This window comes from Rattus norvegicus, chromosome 2 (genome assembly GCF_036323735.1).
Source record: "Rattus norvegicus strain BN/NHsdMcwi chromosome 2, GRCr8, whole genome shotgun sequence".
NCBI lineage: Eukaryota > Metazoa > Chordata > Mammalia > Rodentia > Muridae > Rattus > Rattus norvegicus.
Genome location: NC_086020.1, coordinates 204,146,458 through 204,154,071, shown reverse-complemented (window position 1 = coordinate 204,154,071; position 7,614 = coordinate 204,146,458). Strand labels below are relative to the sequence as shown.

General features: G+C 38.7%; 1 pseudogene; it reads left to right on the top strand.

The window, feature by feature from the left end:
- Positions 1-6,874: 6,874 nt before the first annotated feature.
- Rpl5-ps7 (ribosomal protein L5, pseudogene 7) lies at positions 6,875-7,563 on the top strand (annotated as a pseudogene).
- The last annotated feature ends 51 nt before the right edge of the window (positions 7,564-7,614 follow it).

Below are 7,614 nucleotides of genomic sequence, written 5' to 3'. Positions count from 1 at the left end.
CTTCAAGTTTCTCTCCATTTAATTTGATATTGGCTGTTGTTTTGTTGTTTATTGCTTTTTTTATGCTTAGGAAAGGGCCTTGAATTCTTGGTCTCTCCAATACTTTTAACATTTCGTCAAATCCTTTTTCAGCATCTAATGAAATGATCACATCATTTTTTCTTTGAGTTTGTTTATGTTGTGTATTACGTTAATGAAGTTTCACACATTGAACCATGTTGGCATCCCTAGAATGAAGCCTACTTGATCATGTTGAATGATTGTTTTGTTGTGTTCTTGGTTTCTGTTTGCGAGAATTTTATTGAGTATTTTTGCATTGATATTCATAAGTGAAATAAGTCTGAAGCTCTGTTTCTTTGTTGGGACTTGGTGTGGTTTAGATATCAGAGTAATTGTGACACCATGGAATGAATTAGGTAGTGTTCCCTCTGTTTCTATTTTATGAAACAGTTTGAAGAGTGCTGGTATTAGCTCTTCTTTGACGATCTGGTAGAATTCTACACTAAAGCAATCTGGCCCTGGGCTTTTTTTTTAAAATGATTTCTTCTATTTCCTTAGGGTATATGGGCCTATTGAAATGGGTCTGCTCTTGATTTAACTTTGGTACATGGTATCTGTCTAGAAAATCATCCTTTTTATCTAGATTTTCCAGTTTTGTTGCACATAGGCTTTTGTAGTAGGATCTGATGATTTGGAATATCCTTAGTTTCTGCTGTTATGTCTCCTTTTTTATTTCTGATTTTGTCAATTTGGATACTGTCTCTGTGCTCTTTAGTAGCTTAGCTAGGGGTTTACCTACGGTGTTGATGTTCTCAAAGAACCAGCTTTTGGTTTTATTGACTCTCTTTGTTTCTATTTGGTTGATTTCATCCCTGACTTTGACTCTTTCCTGCCTTCTACTCCTCTTGGGTGTGTTTGCTTCTTTTTATTCTAGTGCTTTCAGGTGTACTGTCAAGCTGCTAGTGTATGCTATCTCCAGTTTCTTTAAGTGGGCACTAAATGCTCTGAATTTTCCTCTTAGCATGGGTTTCATTGTGTTCCATATGTTTGTGTATATTCTGCTTTCATTTTCATTAAATTCTAAAAAGCCTTTAATTTCTTTCTTTCTTCCCTGACCAAGTTATCATTGAGTAGAGTTGTTCAGTTTCCATGTTGTCTTTGTAGTTACTGAAGTCTAGCCTTAGTCTATGGTGATCTAATAGGAAGCATAGGATTATTTCAATCTTCTTATATCTGTTGAGGCTTGTTTTGTGACAGACTATATGGTCAATTTTGGAGAAGGTACCATGAGGTGCTCAGAAGGTATATTCTTTTTTCAGGGTGAAATGTTCTGTATATATCTGTTAAATCCATTTGGTTCATAACCTCTATCAGTTTAGTGTCTTTGTTTAGTTTTTGTTTCAATGACCTGTCCATTAGTGAGAATGGGTTGTTGAAATCTCCCACTATTATTGTGTGGGGATCAATGTGTGTTTTGAGCTTTAGTAAAGTTTATTTTATGACTGTAGGTGCCTTGCATTTGGGGCACAGATGTTCAGAATTGAGACTTTCTCTTGTTGGATTTTTCCTTTGATGAATATGAGGTGTCTTTGCCCATCTCACTTGACTGTATTTGGTTGCAAGTCTATTTTGTTGGACATTAAATGTCACCTCCCACTTGCTTCTTGGGACCATTTGCTTGGAAGACTTTTATCCAGCCTTTAACTCCGAGGCAGTGTCTTTGTTATTGAGGTGTGTTCCTTTATGCAGCATATCCAGTCTGTTAGCTTATGTCTCTTTATTGGCTAACTGAGTCCGTTGATATTGAGAGATGCTAAAGACACCTTGGGAGGTGGGAGGTGAGGGGGCACCTCTAGAATGTAGCAGAGATCTGGGTGTAGGAAGAATCTCAAGCCTCAAAGGGAGAAACCTTATATGAGATGCCCAAAAGTGGGGAGAGGGAACTTGGAGAATCCATCTCCAGTAGAAAGACAGGGCATCAAGTGGAAGTATTGGGTTGCAATACCACAGTGAAAAACTCTGACCCAGAATTGTGCCTGTCTGGAAGAACTTTGGGGACATAAATGGAGAATAGACTGAGGGAAAGGAGGTCCAATGACAGGCTCAACTTGGGATCCATATCAAGGGGAGCTTCCCAGGCCTGACACTATTACTGATGCTATGATGTACTTACAGACAGGAGCCTAGCATGGAAACTGAGCAACTCTCTATGCAGTGACCACTGAGTCAAAGAAGAAAGAAAGAAATTAAAGACTTTCTAGAATTCAATGAAAATGACAGCACAACATACCCAAACTTTTGGGACACAATGCTGAGTAAAGGTTACAGTACTATGTGCCTCAATGAAGAAATTAGAGCATTCTCATACTACAATTTTAAAGGACATAAGCTTTTAAGTTTCACTAGGTCCAATTTATTAATCGTGGATCTTATTGACTGAGCTATAGATGTTCTGTTAGGGAAGCTGTTTCCTGTACCAATGAGTTCAAGGTTATTCCCTACTATTTCTTCTGTTAGATTTATTGTATCTGGTTTTATTTTGAGTTCTCTGATCAACTTGGACTTGAGTTTTGAGCAAGATGATAAATATTAATCTATTTCTATTCTTTTACATGCAGACATCTAGCTATACAAGCATCATTTGTTAAAGATGATCTCCCTTTTTCATTGTATAGTTTAACTTCTTGGTCAAAAATCAATTGTCCATAATTGTAAGGAGTTATTTCTGGGTCTTCAATTTGATTTCATTGGTCAATGTGTCTATTTCTATACCAATAACGTGCGGTTTTAATTACCATCGATCTATACTACTGCTTGAAATCTACCTCTGGAAGTTCTTTTATTATGCAGGATTGTTCTAGTTAACTCGTTCAGTTTACAGCTTCCACATTGGGGTCTCACACCTGACTGGAACTCCAGTTCCATGTTTTCAAACTTCATCTTCAGTCCTCTAAAAGTGTCTACATTCATATGAAACAAAAACAAATAAGCAAACACACATATATGGACACAAATAAGAACTTATAAACAAATAAAAGTGAGACACAGTAAAGACTTTGTGTTCGCTCAGTTTAAAGATACACCACATGATGGTGGGGAAGTCAAAAGAGCAAGATCTTAAGGGAGCTGTTCACAATGCATCCATTACCAAGAAGCAGACTGCAAGGAATATTTATGCTCAGCACAGCATTTCCTTTTTAAGCAGTCCTGCATTCCTTACTAGGGAATAGTGCCCTCCACAGTGGGTGGGGTTTCCCAAGTCGATTAATCTACTCATACCCAGATCTCACAAGTATACTCTGAGACTTGTCTCCTAGCTTGTCCATATCTTGTCAAGTTGATAATTAACACTTGCCTTCACAAACAGAATATTCTCTCCAATGGCATGTATTTGTCAACATATTTAAAAAAAAACACAAAGGGATAATAGGAAAATTTGTCATCAAGTACAAAGTTAGACATTCCACTGAAGATTTAACTTTGACAACATCTTTTGGGTTTGGGCCAGAAAGGGTTTGTAATACTGCCTCTGTCCACATGTGAGTGGTGTCTGCATAATGTGCTGAGCCATCAGTAAACTATGAACTAGTTTTCTCTTCCTTGATCAACTAATCATAAGACACAGTCGGTGAGGCTATAGATATATGCTTGGCAGTCTGCTGTATGGAAATAGAAACCAGAGCTATTTAGACATAATTACCATGTAGCCAGATTTTTTTATTTTTGGTTATTTTCTTTATCTACATTTCAACTATTATGGCCCTTCCCAGTTTCCCCTCCAGAAATCCCTATCCCCTCTCCCTCCCCTTCTTCTATGAGGGTGTTGTTCCTCCATCCACTCACCCACCCGCCCACTCCCTCCCAACTCCCTGCCCTGGCATTCCCGTACACTGGGGCACTGAGCCTTCACAGGACCAAGGGACTCTCTTCCCATTGATGTCCAACAAGATCTTTTGAGACAGGAAACCAAACTCTACTGTGGCTACACTTTCTACGTAAACATTATACAAGGGCATGGAAGAAGACTTTTCCCTTTGACTGCCTGCTCCTGTCCTACTAGCACATCCATCCCTTCACTGCCATTAAAGCTTGTTTTTCAGTGTATATGGCGTATTTTGAAGACTAGGGCAGTCATCCAGGCTTGTAGACAGAACAACTACTTGATACTGGACCTTCTGTTCATAGGAAAACACTTTTGGATTAGGACTATAAGCTGCAATTCATTCATTCATATATATATATCTATATATAATATTTGTGACATTCACACAGCATTACTGGTCAATATTCTCGTCTAACCAGCAGTTGTTACTGTATATATAACCTTGGCAAGGTCCAAAGGGATCTTGTAAATTCAAGAGCTTGCTGAAATTTCTAAGTGTTGTTTACTTTCTGAATCATAACATAACTTACTCTAGGCCGGGATGTTTTAATTCTGAGGAAGTGTGTACATGCACATAGGCACACGTGTGCACACACACAGAACACACATACACACAAAACACACACACACACACACACACACACACACACACACACACACGTAATCAGCCTCCAATATATTGTATGGTTTCTCCACAGCCAGGATCCAAAGTTCCAAATACAAAAGGGCAGAAAAGGAATAGTTCTACTGTCTATCACCCCTAGTGACTCAATAAGAATTTTTCTTCCTGTTTCCAGAATTTTATTCTGCTGTGCTAGAACCTTTGGTTCCAGAGAGGGAAGCACTCCTGACAGAAGTCACAACAAACATTCCATTGAACTGAAAGCTTAGACTTCCCCCTGGACACTTTGAGTTTCTGATGCCCTTAAACCAATAGGCTAAGAAAAGAATAACAGTGTAAGGAGGGGTTGTTGATACAGAGTACCATGGTGAAATTGGATTGCTTCTTCACAAAAGAGGTAAGGAAGCTTATGTCCAGAGTGCTGGAGATCCTTTAGGGTGTCTCCTGGTGCCACCATGTCCTGTGATACATGTCTATTGGAAACTATAACTGCCTAATCCAGACAGGCTGACAAAGGGCATAGACCCTTTAGGAATGAAGGTATGGGTCACTTCATGTGATAGTTTGCATATGCTTGGCCTAGTAAGTGGCACCATTAGAAGGTGTGGGCCTGTTGGAGTAGGTGTGTAACTGTGGGTGTAGGCTTTAAGACCCTCATCCTTGCTGCCTGGAAGTCAGTATTCTGCTAGCAGCCTTTAGATGCAAATTTAGAACTCTCATCTCTGCCTGCACCATGTCTGCCTACACATTGCCATGCTCCCATCCTGATGATAATGGACTAAACCTCTGAACCTGTAAGTCAGCCCCAATTAAATGTCGTCCTTTATAAGATTTGAATTGGTCACGGTGTCTGTTCACAGCAGTAAGACTCTAACTAAGACACTCCACGAAACGTGCCAAGATCTGCTGAAGTATTTGCTAAGGGTAGAGGGAATACAGAATGGGTAGCAAAGGAAGGTAGTTATAAATAGAAACAGGGACACAAGGATTCTAATTGGCATGAGTGCTTGCATTTTGTTAAGAATGTGTTTATACAGATATTTATTTTCTTTCTTCAATTTCTTTATCACATAGCATGAATTAAAAGAGTATCAATGGTTATCACATTTAAGTTTGAGATACTAAAAGAATATCCCTCAATTGCCATCTATTTGCAATTTAAAATGTTTGATTCGTTTTATATATATAATGAATTTGAGATTGAATATGGGATAGTTATATCATGTTTAGGCATTATTATGACCTGGTTATTGTTTTAATTTGGAAATTAGTTATGAAATGAGATGACTGTATGCCAAGCTGATAAGGGGTAGACTTGTAGTGGTTATTCTTGATTGTCAATTTGGCTATATCTGGAATTACCTAAAAACTGAAAGTGAATGGCACATTGGTGAGGGATTTTTTTATTATTTTGAAATGGGAGGATCTACTTGTAATCTGGATCTTTGAGGCAGAGAGACACACCTTTAATCCAGATCTAATCAGGGCCAACCAACCACACCTTCTTCTGGAATCCTATATAAACACATGGAAGAAGGAAGCTTTTGCACTGTGCCTGCCTGTTCTCAAATGTCTACCAAGTCCATTCCTTCACTGCCATTAGAGCCTACATCTTTGGGATTCCAGTGAATACTAAAGACTAAACAAGACAACGGACTTGTGGGTGAGCAAGTCCTGGATTCTTAGACTTTTATTCATAGTCAGAGACTGTTGGATTAGCTGGACCACAGCCTCTAAGTCATTCTTATAAATCTTCTTTCCTCCTGCTCCCCCCTCACTGCCCTCTCTCTCTCCTTCTAGAAGTTAAGTTACTATAGAGAACCCTGACTAGTATAGTCACCAACAAACACCATAGGTCTTTTGGTCTTTATCTCTACAGCACTGAGATTACAAGAGCAGATCATGACACTTAGCCTTCTGTTTTAAAATTATAGTATAGTTACAACAATCCTCAGCTTTTACAATGTGGATTCTGTGTTCAAACTCAGGTCTACCTGGTTTCAAGATAAGTATCTTAAGGACTGAGCTAGCCTTAGAAGATTGCTTAATCAAAGCAGAAATCAAAATGAGTATGTAACCTAAGGGAAAGGGCAAGAAAGGGAACTAAATTAGATCATTAGAAAACTGAGTACTTTTTCAGGGGTACTTTTTGAGGTAGTTTCATTAGGCCCAACCAATACTCAATACCTCAGCTACTAAAACACAGAACCCATTTTTTTTTTCTGTTAGTTGAAAAGAACTTCTAGATCAAAAAGTACATGAATATATTAGTTAGGTAAAAATTAAGATGGGCATACAAGACTTGCCCTGCCCTCCGGCCAGTGCTTCCAAGTCTGCAGATCTGAGGTTTTGGATTTCTGTTCCACAGAATGGGATTTGGGAAAGTTGTCAAGAATAAAGCTTATTTTTAGAGATACCAAGTAAGATTTAGAAAGCTACAAGAATGTAAAAATAACTACTATCCTCAGAAATGATTGAGGATCAACAACAAAAATAAGCACAAGATGCCCAAATGTAAGACAGTTCATGTAACTGCTTGATTGTGTATACCTGCAAAGAGGGCATAGGATAGGCTGTACAGTGTATCTATGCGAACTGTCAAAATACAGGTGAAAGTTGGCCTGACAAATTATGCTGTAGCCTATTATACTGGCCTGCTGCTAGCCCACATGCTTTTCAATAGGTTTGGAATGGGCAAGCTCTGTGAAGGCCAGGTGGAGGTGACTAGAGATGAATACAATGTGGAAAACATTGACATGACTATCAATGTCTGGTGCCAGCACTTGCTGTTTGGATGCAGGTCTTGCCCAAACTACAACTGCCAATAAGGTTTTTGGTGCCCTGAAGGGAGCTGTGAACGGAGGCTTGTTTATCCCCTCATAGTACCAAAGAATTCCCTGGGTTTGATTTTGAAAGAAAAGAGTTCAACGCTGAAGTACACAAGAAGCACATCATGGGTAAAAATGTGGCAGAAGAAATATTGGGTTGCTTAAAAGAAGGCCACATTTCCTCAGAGCTCAGAAATGAGCTGCTGAGATCTAAAGCAATTTTCTATTAAGCTTTTTAAAAATAAAGACAATAAACTTATTGACCAAGACATAAACAGTTG